We start from the raw sequence: 15,069 nt of genomic DNA on the forward strand, positions 1-15,069 counted from the left end.
ATTCTCTGATATTAACAAAGTCTTCAATCCATTCACCAAAGTAATTACCCTAAGGGGAAAGAAAGACACGCCCACTTTAGAAAATACAAAATATAGTCTACTTCTACCACATCTTGTTTAGAACGCGTTGTAGCTGTCAACTCACATACATACGTACGTACCTGTAACTCTTTCTCATCGTAAGGGGACTTGGTGACAGACATATTGTGCGTTGCAAATAGGAATATAAAGAGAGAGACCCTATTGTTAATCATAGGACGATTGTTATGTGTGTGTGTCGAAGGCGTTTGCTATTTGTTACGTGATATTATGCAAGAAGTGTTAAAGCTTAACTCTTCCTCTACCTAAATTTACAACTCAGCTCCTGCGATAAACAGATCATACACGTCATCATGGCGTGGTGGAGACTTTCCTCGAATATTCGACTACCATTAGTCCAGCTACATCGAACATCTCGATCGCTTACTTTAGGTACCGTATACGTCTCAAAGAAGTTTTTACCTCCACTTGAACTCTTTTGCAAAAAGACACATAGTCCTTCAGAGAATGATACAATGGCTATGTTGCAGACTTGTGGCGTGCAAGTAAGTAAACATTTAATTAATTAGAAAGGTGTGGCTAGGTTTTCAGCATCTTTGGTTTTAAGCTAAACATTGTTTCTCCACTTTATCAATTGTTAATATTGAGTTAGAAAACATTGATTTAGTATTTTAAAAACAATTTTAATTATATAATTGGATTATTATTATAATATGTTGTATCCTGTGATCAGTAATTTGTAAGTACAAGTGAAAATGACATATTTATTTCTGTTGTTATGGTCATTGCTTTCTGTTGTTTATGGTCATTGCATTTCTGTTGTTATGGTCATTGCTACCAAACAACATTGGTTTAACAAGGAACTATAATGTATTAAGAGTGTTGTGTACTAAAATGATCATTATGAATGTCACATGATATTCTACAAAATATCCCATAATTATGTTTAAAACTAACAATACTCGTCTCTGGTTAGATAACTCATTAACATCATAATTATAATAGTGATAATTGTTACATAACTTTCCATATTATAAAAATGTTCTACATTTAAAACTCACCAATGGACTACTTTGTAGTAACACCACTTGTTCCTGTAAGATGGGCTTTAATGAGCTAAGCATTTTTTGTCATGAATATCATATTATATTTAGACTCTAAGCATTTTTTTGTCATGAATATCATATTATATTTAGATTCATATCATATAAAATAAATATTACACACATTTTTAATTAAAATTGTTTATTGCATACCAGGAAAATGATTGACCTTGTTAACTGTCAGGAGATTAATACCTTAACATTTACACTAACCTCCAAACCTCCTAACAATTTAATTGTTTTATAAACTACATATATTAACCAGAATAATTATTTATACTACAAAGAAAATGTTTTTTACATTTGATTAGAACTGCCTACATACAAAGCCATAAACATTGTTATAATTAGTTTCTTTAGACCATGAAGTGGTTCCTTGTTGAATGACATTAAAACATTAAATCCTTATATGAACTAAAGTATTTATAATTGTACATTAATTTACAATGGTATTTCATTTCAAAATATTGACCATACTGATATATTTACTCTTATAGTCAATGGATGAACTTATTTCAAAGACCATTCCAGAAGATATTAGATTAAAAGAACTAACTAAACATTTTTGAACCTCTTTGTAAGTCTAGTTGAACCTCTATCCATCCATCTATCTGAGCAATGTATCTCTCATCTATCCATTGACTCATTCATCATTGACTCATTCATCTATTAACTCATTCATCCATTAACTATTCATCTATTAACTCATTCATCCATTAATTCATTCATCTATTAACTCATTCATATCCATTAAACTCATTCATCCATCCATCTATCTTGTTCATTCATCTTTTGTTTTTCAGCTGAGTTTGAATTAGCTAAGAGATACAAGATCTAGCTAGTAAGAACCAAATTAAACAGATCATAACCTGGGTCAAGGGTATTATGATTGTATTGTACCTCCTGTTATCAAAAGAAATATCTTGGAAAACCCTGGATGTGAGAGAGAAGAAGAGAGAGAGAGAGGGAAGAGAGATAGTTAGGATACACAATCTATTAATCATATAGGATCACCCAGTAACACTCCCTATCAAGCATAATTGGCTCAAGGACGGTTGAGAGTCACTGAGGAATTACCAGGACAATGGTTATCAGATCTGACTGGATTAGATGTTGCTAATGCTTCACTATTAGATGAGGCTACTGCAGCAGCTGATTAAGCAATGACATTATGTCAGAGAAATGCTAGAGAAAAAAGTTAGTTCAGTCATCAGAAGATTTACTTGAATTGTGATCTTCATCTCATTATAGAAACAAGTTTTTTGTGATCAAAATACTCACTCACATTTTCTTGCTGTTTCCAAAACAAAGAGTGACTTCTTAGATATTTGAATGATCATTGGTGACTATAAGAGTTTCCAATTTGACAAAGATATAGGTGGAGCTCTCATACAATACCCAAATATTATGATGGTCGTATTGAGGATATATAGTGACTTATTGCAAGAGCAAAAGAAGAAAATGTAAATGTCTGTCTGTCTCTGCTGTTTGTTGTTGTGTTCTGTTCTTTCTGCCTCAGTCTGTCCTCCAACTGTCTGCCTCAGTCTTATTGTGCTTCTATTCTTCTATCAATCAGCTGTTATTCATCCATTTTGTTTTATTGTATTTAGATTCTGTGTTGCATGGCTACTGATTTATTGGCTTAACTCTGTTAAAAAGTCCCGGAGAACTTGGTGCTAGTATAGCCTTTTGGAAATGGCCAGCGTTTTGAGTACCCAGGGGTAAGTTAGAACTCCTAACCCACGGACTATCATATCTATCACATGCATTTCAGGGATGTGGGAGGACCACATGCCGCTTTTTTGCAGTGACAGACAACTTGAAGAAACTGGTACCAGGAAGAATAGTTGGTCGAACATGGTAAGTAGTAGAATACAATTTATTATCATATAAGTACAATTTATTGATGTGATAAAAGACCTCGATGTTTCATGTAAGTTTTTTAGTAGTAAGATTCAGTGTTTTATTTATTGTTTGGTGGGAGTAATATGAACATGTAATATACTGATAACTATCAATGACTTATAAATCTCTTATCATTTAAAATGTAATACATTCACTTATTATAGTAGTAGACTCCACTGACTTCTGTTACTGGTTACTGTACTGCTAGAAGAGAATATTATCATCAGAAAGGAGACATTTAAAACAGTTATAACTTTAATGTTCCTCTACTAACAGGGACAGCAATGGAGTACCTACCTATAGACCCCCCCCCCCGGTTCGCTCAGACAAGAGAACAACCACATCCGACGAGACAAAGCTACTAGCAATATTTGTACGGCACAAGCATACTAGCTAATATGTCAGCGATGTATACAGTTTATCATGGACCACAAGGACTCATTGATATTGCAGAAAGAGTTCATAAAGCTACATTATTGTTAGCTGAAGGTAAAGATGGCACATTTTATTAATTTATTAGTATTAATGATCCATCATATACTAATTTTTTATTAATTTTAATATGTAACTTGTACATTACATGTATTTTGTACATGTACATGTATTTGTATGTACATGTAATTGTAGTACATTATATGTACATGTATTTGTATGTACATGTATTTATATGTACATGTATTTATATGTACATGTACATGTCTTATATGACTCCACTGTACTTATATTACCATTGTACTTATATGTACATGTACTTATATGTACATGTACTTATCTGTACTTGTCTTTATGTACATGTACTTGTTATATGTAGCATGTACTGATATTATTTGTACATATGTACTTATTCATGTACATGTATTTATATGTACATGTATTTATATGTAATGTACTTATATGTACATGTCGGACTGTTTTCATATCAGATTTTTCATTAGGTTTAAGCAGCATGTCCCACTGTGTGTTGAGGGAGGGACTATTTTTGATACATCAAAGTAACAGCTGTAAACAGGATATATTGGAGTTTCTGAAAAGAGCAGAAGAGAAGAGAATTAATATTAGACATTTTGAAATGGATCAGTAAGTAAAAATTGAAAGTATTGTTAATTGAATTTAAAACATTTTTACTATAGTTTGGGATATCCTTGGATGAGACTGTCACCATGAATACCTTCGTGACCTTCTGTGGGTGTTTGGTATGTCCTCCGGAAACCTGGTACGTTTAGTGTACAGACAACAAACGACAGATTATTATTTTTTCATTTTATCCTTTAACATTAGAGTCTCTGTCTATAGGAGAGACAACTGAAGGTGGCTGTTAACTGGTTGTCAATTTAAAAGGACTGGCTCAGTTTCTCCACAACATCCTGTATTGGGAATAGGTATGTGTTTCTAAAGTTTTGAGTAACAATATAATTCCTATTCTCTCTCTCATCTCTCTCTCTCCCAGTTATCATTCTGAAAAAAAAAAGACTGAATTACTTCGCTATTGGAAGAGACTTGAGAATCTTTATCTTTCTTTGGCACACACTCTAGGATACCATATGGTAGTTTAAGCTCCTAACCACAACATGTGCAGACTGCCATGCACGCACATGCACAGCACATGATAAAAATTTAATTTAACTAATAAAATTTTACTATATTTTCTAAAAACAATCATTAATATCATTCATTGCTTCATTTTTTAAAATTTTTGCTACTATTTTTATTTTCTTATAAATCTGGGTTCTTGTAAATACTGATTTTATTTTCTAGGGTTCTTGTACTATGAAACTCAATCCACACAGTACATTACTACCTGTCTCTTTGCTGCCTGAGTTCAATTCTCTACATCCTTTATGTACCTAGCTCACAGTTGCTAGGTTACCAAGAGATGTTATCAGAACTTGAAGCTCACCTTTGTGACATAACTGGTTTACGATCGCTTCTCTTTTCAACAAATAGCGGCGCTCAAGGAGAATATGCTGGACTGTGTCTATATTGGCTTATTTGAGAGATAAAGGCGAAAAACCAGAGGAATGTAAGTTGAAGGGATTTACACTAGCAGCTAACACACATCGCAGTCTCAATGTAGAACAAATTTGTAAATACTGTTATGCAGGTGTAGTTTGTAGTGGTCTAAAAAGCTTAATCTTGTATTAACAGATGGACTAAACTACTCTGTATTATAGTTGTAAGTAATGTTGTGTAAGAACATACTGGGAACTGTTCAAATTAATAATTTAATTGAGATAATAACTTTTTCAAACCCTGATATTTTTGTAGTATTAAAAAATATTGTTATAATTTTTTTATTTCTAGATTTGTTTGGTTCCTGCATCAGATCATGGTACAAATCCAGCCAGTGCATGATGGTTGGTCTTAAAGTAGTCGAAGTACCTACTAATAAAGAGGTTGAAGTCTCTAAAGAAGCCTTAAAAGAGAAGGTACATCGTCATAGTAACGCTACCTTGACAATACATTGTCATAGTAACAACTTTAAACTATTGATATTTTGACAGTTGCTTTTTTATTTTTTAGATCACCTCGAAGAAGCTGGTAAACATCTAGCTACCATTATGGTCACTTATCCATCCACTAGTGGTTGTCTTTGAGGGACACTATTAGAGAAGTGTGTGATATGGTCCATTATTATGGTGGACAGGTAAGAGAGTGATATACAAATAGAGAGACAAGATCCATCAAAAATATAGCCAACAAGATCAAAATATAGCCAGTAATATCAAAAATATAGCCAGTAATATCAAAAATACAGCTAGTAATATCAAAAATATAGCCAGTAATTCAAAAATATAGCCAGTAATATCAAAAATATAGCCAGTAATATCAAAAATATAGCCAGTAATATCAAAAATACAGCTAGTAATATCAAAATATATAAGCCAGTAATATCAAAAATATAGCCAGTAATATCAAAAATACAGCTAGTAATATCAAAAATATAGCCAGTAATGTCAAAATATAGCCAGTACTATATAGACACAATGCATTTATTTATAAGGGAACACTACTGTTTTAGTTAGTTCTGTGTTAATACTTCTCTGTATGGAGAGATTTGAGGTCCCATGATATTTGACAGTGAAAATATTTTTACTATACATTCTACACACTGCAGGTCACTAGAATTTAATTATTTAATATTTAATTAAATTATTAATTAAAGGATTTACTCATCTGTCTTTTTGCCAGTTAGACCACCACTTTCAATTGTACCTCCACAATTATCCCCAGACTTTCCCTCCACAATTATCCCAGACTTTCAGATCTTTAAGGCAGAAAATGTTGTTGTCTTTGAAAGACATAGTCTCTACCTTTATTTTTAGATAGTCCTGTTTTAATGTTTCATAATGTACCTCTCTACACAGAGAGAGAGAGAGAGAGAGAGAGAGATCACAATTCAGGCATTTGTTAGTGAAATTCTCTACACACTAGAGTACTAGACTACTAATTGAATTATTGAAGTTAATGGGGGTTGTCCAGTTAGACCACCACTTTCAGTTCTCTGATTGTACCTCCACAACTATCCTAGACTTTCCCTTCGCATTTTCACTTCAATGATGTCATAATCTGCTTGTTTGATGTGTTAAGCTTTTCCTCCTATTTAAAAATTTTCTGAGAAGAATGACATCATGCTCTAGTGTGTTCTTGTGTGATAATGATTCATAATTATGATCATTATCACAGGAACCACTCTATAAGATGAAGACCCACTAGCAGAGATACCTAAACATCTCATGTACATGTACAATCTTTTAGCATTTAATAAGGTTTTTTGATAGTACATATGCTAAAGTATTATAAGGATGCCCCTGGAATTGTGGGAATTAATTAATTTGCATCTGTCAATATTCAATAATGGTAATATGACTTATAGAGAGGTAACATCTGCAATCATGTACTTACATATACTATACATGTCAGCTTAGTGAACCTTGAAATTGGTACATGTAATCTACATGTATATTATGACTCCAGGCACTAGCTATTTCAGATGTATTTTGCCTAGTAATAAGAGATGTTGTGTGATGGAATGGATTAGTGTAGGTACTAGAGGAGATAATTTATCACTGTTTTAATGATACTCTTTCATACCTCTGACCTGGCTAGGTTTACGTTGATGGTGCTAACCTCAATGCACAAGTAGGCCTTTGTCGTCCTGGTGATTATGGAGGTGATGTATCTCATCTCAATCTTCACAAGACATTTTGTATTCCTCACGGAGGAGGTGGTCCCGAATGGGACCTATTGGAGTGTAAGTATGAGAATGAGTGTCTGTTTGTTAGGAAGCTATGATTATAACTATAGGAATGAGTCTTAGCATGTATAGGAATGGGTCTCAACATGTATAGGAATGAGTCCTCAACATGTATAGGAATGGGTTGTTGGGTTAAATATGAGAAAGTATAGGAATGAATTAATGAGTCTGTGGTTTAAATATGGGAATACATCTTTTAATTTTTATAAAATGTCTGTCATCAACTATACTTTATATGACAGTAAATCTCATCTTGCTCCATACTTGCCCCTCTCATCCTGTCATGGGTATCAACCCAGAGCAGGCATTTGGGAACTGTGTCTGTGCAGCCTGGGGCTCTGCCTCTATCTACCAATTTCTTGGGCATATATCTTGATGATGGGAAGTGAAGGCCTGAAAAAAGCTTCTGAGGGTAAGTTCTCTACTCCTAAGTACATCTCTTGTCTATCTATCTATCCATCTATTCATATGTAGGTTGCAATACTCAATGCTAACTATATGGCTGCACGACTTAAAGATCATTACAAAAAATACTGTTCAAAGGACCTCATGGTAAAGACTTATTAAATATTCATAAACTTTCAATAATAATAATTATTATTAATTAGGTTTTAATGCTCACGAGTTATTCTCGATACAAGAAGTTTTAAAAACACTGCAGGAATTGAAAGCAACGACATCGCTAAAAGACTCCAAGATTATGGTATGATAATAACCCACATATTATATGTTGAAATACTTTTACCTTTCGTTGTCAGGTTTTCATGCACCTACTGTGTCCTGGCCTGTGACTAACACACTTATGGTTGAACCCACGGAGAGTGAAAGCAAAGCTGAACTTGATCGCTATTGTGATGCCTTTATATGTAAGATCTCTCTGTCTCTGTCTGTCTGTCTGTCTGTCTCTCTCTGTCTCTCTCTGTCTCTGTCTGTCTGTCTGTCTGTCTGTCTGTCTGTCTGTCTGTCTGTCTGTCTTCTCTCTCTCTCTCTCTCTCTCCATGTAATTTCATCAGATCCAGTCTATGTGGCTGCTATATTTAGTAATGTTACAAGTAGTTTTTTCCCTGTATGACAACTTGAAAGAGTTCATTTATTATCTCTTCCTTCAATTATATACATGTACATGGTAACATACATGTAACATATATGAGAACACTTGTTCTAGTCCCATACTAATACTTTAGTGTATTATACAACCTCTAAATGGTCAAAGGATAATAGTGGTATTTCCCATTCTCCCCCATGCTATAACACCACATTAAAGTGGAGTCACATTGACTTAGCGTAAACTAATGTACTTGTACTTTATACCTCATTTCCTAAATGTTGAGATATACTATACCATAAATGGAAATTTAGTGTTGTAAGAGCCGGACATTGTAACTAGTTACATGTAACTATTGTATACTAATCTAGCTGGACAAAGGGTTATTTCAAATCAAAACGTTTGAGCAAATCTTTCCATTTCATTAATTGCTACACAAATTTATGAAACTTGGTAGTCAAAAAGTCAGTAAATACCAAATTCCACATGTTTCCATAGCAACAATTATGATTGCATAGCTACGGCTTAAATAGAAGGGTTCTCTTAAAAAGTTTTTGATTTTGAATAACTCCATTATATGCTCATTAAAACATATGATATAAATTTGGGCCTGCAGTAGCATGCCCTTCAGAATTCATAAGTATAAAATAAGATTGAAGTGTTAATATTGATCATCAGCCCTACAATCTACTTCCTTTGGAGTTGACCTTCAAGATAAGACAGTTTATTTACTTTCTTCCTTCTTCTTTGTCTCTACAGCTATCAGAAAGGAAATTGAGGAGATTGAGAGTGGGAAGTATGACAGACATAATAATGTATTAAAAGTAAGGGCTTAATGATATATTGTTGTTGGTAACTAGGGCTATAAGCCTATATTGTGGACATCAATACTTACCACAGTGACCTAGGATAGCTACCATTAGTAAGTTCTAGACTAGTAAACATCAGTACTTACCACAGTGACCTAGGATAGCTACCATTAGTAAGTTATAGACTAGTAAACATCAGTACTTACCACAGTGACCTAGGATAGCTACCATTAGTAAGTTATAGACTAGTAAAACATCACTACTTACCACAGTGACCTAGGCTAGCTACCATTAGTAAGTAATAGACTAGTGAACATCATTATAGTAACCTACATACTAGTATACATTTAATTCATTTTTTCCCTTGTACTTAATTATATTTTATACCAATGTTGTAGGAAGCAAAAATCAGCCCATCTCATAACAATACTATTTATAATAACAATACTCTATTCAATTACTACAAGCAATTGTTTGTATAGTAATCTTGTATAGTTCTAATTGATGACATAAGTGTCCAGTTTCTCTTGAATTGATGACATTAATTTACTATAATGACGCACCACACTAGGAAGTTTGTATATTGTACATGTTTTTAGTAGTAAGTCAACAACATGTTATATAAACTATTGTAAGGGTTAATAATAATATACAATAATATACAATAGTATACTATAATATACAATATATACAATAATATAATAGTATACTATAATATACAATAATATACAATAGTATACTATAATATACAATAATATACAATAGTATACTATAATATACAATAATATACAATAGTATACTATAATATACAATATGTACAATAGTATACTATAATATACAATAATATACAATAGTATACTATATAATATACAATAACGTACAATAGTATACTATAATATACAATAATATACAATAGTATACTATAATATACAATAATATACAATAGTATACTATAATATACAATAATGTACAATAGTATATATAATATACAATAATATACAATAGTATACTATAATATACAATAATATACAATAGTATACTATAATATACAATAATATACACAGTTTCATTGACTGTTGTTTGTAGTGGATGATAGTTGATATATCCTGTTTTTCATCCTGTTTTTTGGTTCTTCCCCCCCCTCTCTCTCTTTCTCTTTTTCTCTCTTTCTTTATCCCAGAATGCACCTCATACTATGTATGTGTGACTGGGTCAGTCTGGAAACATCCTTACTCTCGAGAAAAGGCTGCTTTTCCGGCAGTAAGATCATCTATTCATCTATCTGTTAATATAATCCATCTGATCTTTGTCTCTCTGTCTGTCCATTTGTGTATCCATTCATCCATATATCTGTCCATTTGTGTATCCATTCATCCATATATCTGTCCATTAATCTGTCCATCCCACATCCTCCCTCATATTAGCGGAGAGGATTAGTTCTGCAACTATAGTAATTGTCACATTAAAATGTATGGTTGTACTTTGAGAATGTGGTAACAGCTTCATTGTGATGTAGACAATTTTTAATCGTGATGTTGCTAGGAGCAACACTCAGAGAGAATTTTAAAAACAGGACATAGAATAATCATATTTTAACACCACATTTTGAATCATGACCACTGATTATAAATTTGTTATGGTTATCAGTCAAAAATATGAACAAGCATGTTATGTTATTGAGTTCAACTGGAATTATTGCATAAGAGATAGAGCCTTACGATCTAGCACCAGCTGCCAAGTAATAAGTCTAGCTACTAGTAACACGAAATAGTTGAGGCTTCTAATGAAGATCATCAAAGAGTTAGTAATAGTCTAGTCAAATAGGGCTGTGATCTATCTAATTGGCATAATTAACAGGTGGGTTTCAACATGTGATATCAGCAGACCAACTAAGAAACTGATACTAAGAAAACAGATACTAGTTGAGTACTGAAAGTTATATTACATAAGAGCTATATAACTCATTTACGTTCTGATCTTACTCTAAAATTATTTGATTTTTACTATGGCGGTTTACATATAGTATCTACACAAAATTGAATATGACAGCTGGTCATGTTGTGCAGCACTATAATAGTAGACACCTTTTTATAGTGATCTTCTCCAGTTTTGGGACACATGTACAATCTAAAATTATCTACATTCTTGAGTTTTATTATAATATATATATATATAGATATATATATATATATATATATATATATATATATATATCATATATATATATAATATATATATATATATATATATTATAATAAATCTAGGCCTAATATATTACTTAGTTTAAGAGATTTGTACTAGAGATTGGTTTGTAATCAAGTGTCCTATAAATTAAATGACTTTCAACATTTACTATAAATCTTTTGCCATTACTGCTGAGTCATCTATCCATCTGTCAAATCTTGTACCATTACTGCTGACTCACTCATCTATCAATCTACCTATCGTCCATTATTCATCCATCCATCTACCCATCATCTATCCATCCATTACTGTCACTTTCTTTAGCCTTGGTTGAATTCAACTACTAAAGTTTGGGCCTGGTAGTGGTAGAGCAAATGATGTACATGGAGATAGAAATCTTGTGACAACTTTGAATAAAGACCTTGTGCCCGCCAAAATAAAATAATTAAATGACACTATTGTTTGTCAATAATAATATAAAATATATTATATATAACTTGTTGTACAGTATTGTTTTCTATTACTAATGTTATGATTATTTTTTTGACCTGCTTAATTGGTGACTTTGTTTTTTTGTTTAGTGAAATTTTCGTTCTTTTAGCTTACTTACTGATTACTACATGTAGTGTAGAAATCTATTATTATTATTATTATTATTATTATATAGTACAATTATAATTATTATATTGATAATATCAAAATAACCTGGAGTCATGTCCTAAATGTACTATAGCAAGACAAATCAAGCAGAAATTAAGTGCGCAAAAATATTCCAAAAATTTATTTGCTTGCTCAAGTTATTCACTACAAACTGAAAATATAATTTTAAAGAAAAAATATTTGATCAATCTTGCGTGGTGTTCTATGTATCGGCGTCATAACAGAACAGACACAATGGTGCAAGTGCCAAGTATCTTTCCATGTAAAGTAATACAATACAAGACGTAACACTTTCTATACTAAATACATATTTTATGTTTACGAGATAACAACAATAATAAGATACTAAGGACTAGTTAACCTGGAGTGACCTATTCTATCTTCCCTATGATAAAACAGTCCCTGTCACTGCTCACCTAGACAAAAAGGTTGACGTCACCAGACTACCCTCATGCTAGTGAATTGTTTTCTTAAAACCATAGCACGAGTAGATTAAATGTTATTGCCTCTGTCTTCTCTTATAAAAAATTATTTTCACAACTACAAAACTACACGACAAATTAAGAATAAATAATTCCTAATTATTATTACTATAAAGTGACAACAATGTTTTTATAATACAAAAAAAGTGAATTAATAATCCAAACAAAAGTAAGCAGAAAAATAAACAAAATACATGTTATATTATGAAAAGTGATCAATAAAGATATAATAATAATAATAATAATAATGGGCAGTACCACAGACAAATTGTACCTGTTTACATCCTCAAAATTGAACATAAACCAAAAAAAATTACAGGGACATGCACAAAATTTAAAGAGGATAAAAAGTCACATGATTGTTGTAACATGATTATTATTATGTATTATGGAGATTAAATGTTGGATAAATGCAATTTTGTGAAAATAATAAATTTACTGGGTAGGCAGACCAAAAATATACATAATTATTAAAAAATAAATATCACTATTGTGACTAAAGAAAATAATACATCGACATAATACAATTTTGACACAATGGTCACATTTTTTTACAACACACTATAAATTTTGAGGCCTTTTTGTCAAAAATAAGAGTTAATTTTTTTAGTAAATTAGATATCGTGAAATTACACTTGCCTGGATCTACAGCCGTGGGAGGAGATGAAAGGAGGATGTTTCAGGAAAAACCATTACATTCCATTGTGGGTGGGCTGAGTACGAGTAGGAGTAGGGACTACTGGACTCGAGGGTGCTTGTTGTCCATTGGGTTGTGCAGAGGCTTGTTGATGCTGTAAATGGTAATGTTGCGGTATGTGGGGTAGAGATGATTCCACTGAAAGGAGGGTGGCATGGCAATTACCAGGAAAGAGGAGATGGTTGACTGCTGAGTGGCGGGTAAGCCCAAGATGGTTGCGTAACACATTCCCCTGGTTGGTAATGGCGTAAAGGATTTTAAATGTGGGGGTGGGGGTAGCCATGGGAAACCCCCTATGTGCATTGGGAGGAAGGTGGGGGAACTCGTACGGGATTTCTCCACGGGTGGCGAAGTAAATCCTCTGTTGCGTGCAAAAAATTCTTCTGTGTTGGATGGCATGCTTGCCAAAAAATTTCTGGTCTGGGTAACATGAATATGCATGTAGAGGGTCTTTGGGTCAACCCAGTGGGCGTAATGGGTATTGGACTTGCAACAGCCATCTCTAATTTGATGCCTTGTGGGGGGAACCCATTCTCTGGAGACATGGCAGTTGGTGACGTGAGGCCATCTGCATAAGGTTTCTGAGGAAGTTGATGAAGAAAGCGATAACGTCTTCTTAAAAAGCTTCCATTTTTAAACATTTCTGCACTAGAAGGATGAAGCTTCCAAAAGTTACCTTTACCAGAGGATCCATATTCTCTTGGTACTTTGAAAAAAACAATCATTAAGACTAAGATTGTGTCTGATAGAATTTTGCCAGGCGGCCAAACGTTTGCGGTAGTAGCAAATGCTGGATAATAAAAATCACATATCTCCCCTAGCGTCAGCATTTTTTGTATTGGTGACTGTGATATTGCCATAGCAATTAATGCTATGTAACGAGTAAGGTGGCTTAACATCATCTTCACGACACTCTGTTCCAGAAACAGAGGCTGTTTCTTTCTGCTTCGAGAACCGTTTTTGACTGTCAGTCTTGCGCAGCCTCTTTTGATCCTTTTCCTGCAAGTTCGTTAGTTTCAGATTCTTCTATTCCTTTTCTAGTCTAGGGGAGGAGAGTAGTGGGAGGGATGTTGTTGCCGATAATGGGGTGAGCTGGTGTGGTGTCCATTTTATTTTATCGTTGTTGTTATTCTGATTTCATTGTAATTCTGTATGAGAGAGAGAGCTGAGAGAGAGAGAGAGAGAGAGAGAGAGAGAGATAGAGAGAGAGAGGAGAGAGAGAGAGGGGGGAGGGAGGGGAGGGAGGGAGGAGGGAGAGAGAGAGAGAGAGAGAGAGATGGAGATAGAGAGGAAGAGATTAATTAATTTGCAATTAATTTAACGCTATTAGTACAAAGTTGGCACCAATTATAGCCAATAGGAATAATTGGTCCATAAAAGACTAACTCTCGTTGTGCAGATGTCTAATTGGCCTACTACCAATCTCTCTATGGCTGCAATATACGATTTCATGCTATTAGCGCTTAATGCAAGAAGCCTTTATTGTGCAGACAAAGAGGTGTATTGTAGTGAATTTAGTATGCAGCTGTCGTCTCTGGATAGTCAGCGATATTGTAATTGTTAGCTAAAGATATCGGTTGATAAAAACTGTTGAAAATAGGATCGCGAACGATTTTGCATGCAGTAAAACAGAGAAGACGTTCAAATCCGAAATCTAATTATGCAAAACAAACAAATTAATTGTGTGTTTATTTAATTGTATAAATAAAATAACATCTATAAAAGTACTCCCATTGTAATAAATCCAACAATAAAATAACAAACTACTTAGTAATAAAATAAAAAACAACTTAAAAATACTAACACACATCACTAATTTCGAAGGATACTAACTTATCAATTCGAATTTAAACATAATAATTTCAATGCATAGAATTAAACAACAACAAA

The 15,069-nt window shown here is 33.1% G+C and overlaps 1 pseudogene; it reads left to right on the forward strand.

The window, feature by feature from the left end:
* Positions 1-392: 392 nt before the first annotated feature.
* Positions 393-11,953, forward strand: LOC121391245 (annotated as a pseudogene).
* Positions 11,954-15,069: the final 3,116 nt, after the last annotated feature.

Source organism: Gigantopelta aegis, unplaced genomic scaffold (genome assembly GCF_016097555.1).
Source record: "Gigantopelta aegis isolate Gae_Host unplaced genomic scaffold, Gae_host_genome ctg1976_pilon_pilon:::debris, whole genome shotgun sequence".
Classification (NCBI taxonomy): domain Eukaryota; kingdom Metazoa; phylum Mollusca; class Gastropoda; order Neomphalida; family Peltospiridae; genus Gigantopelta; species Gigantopelta aegis.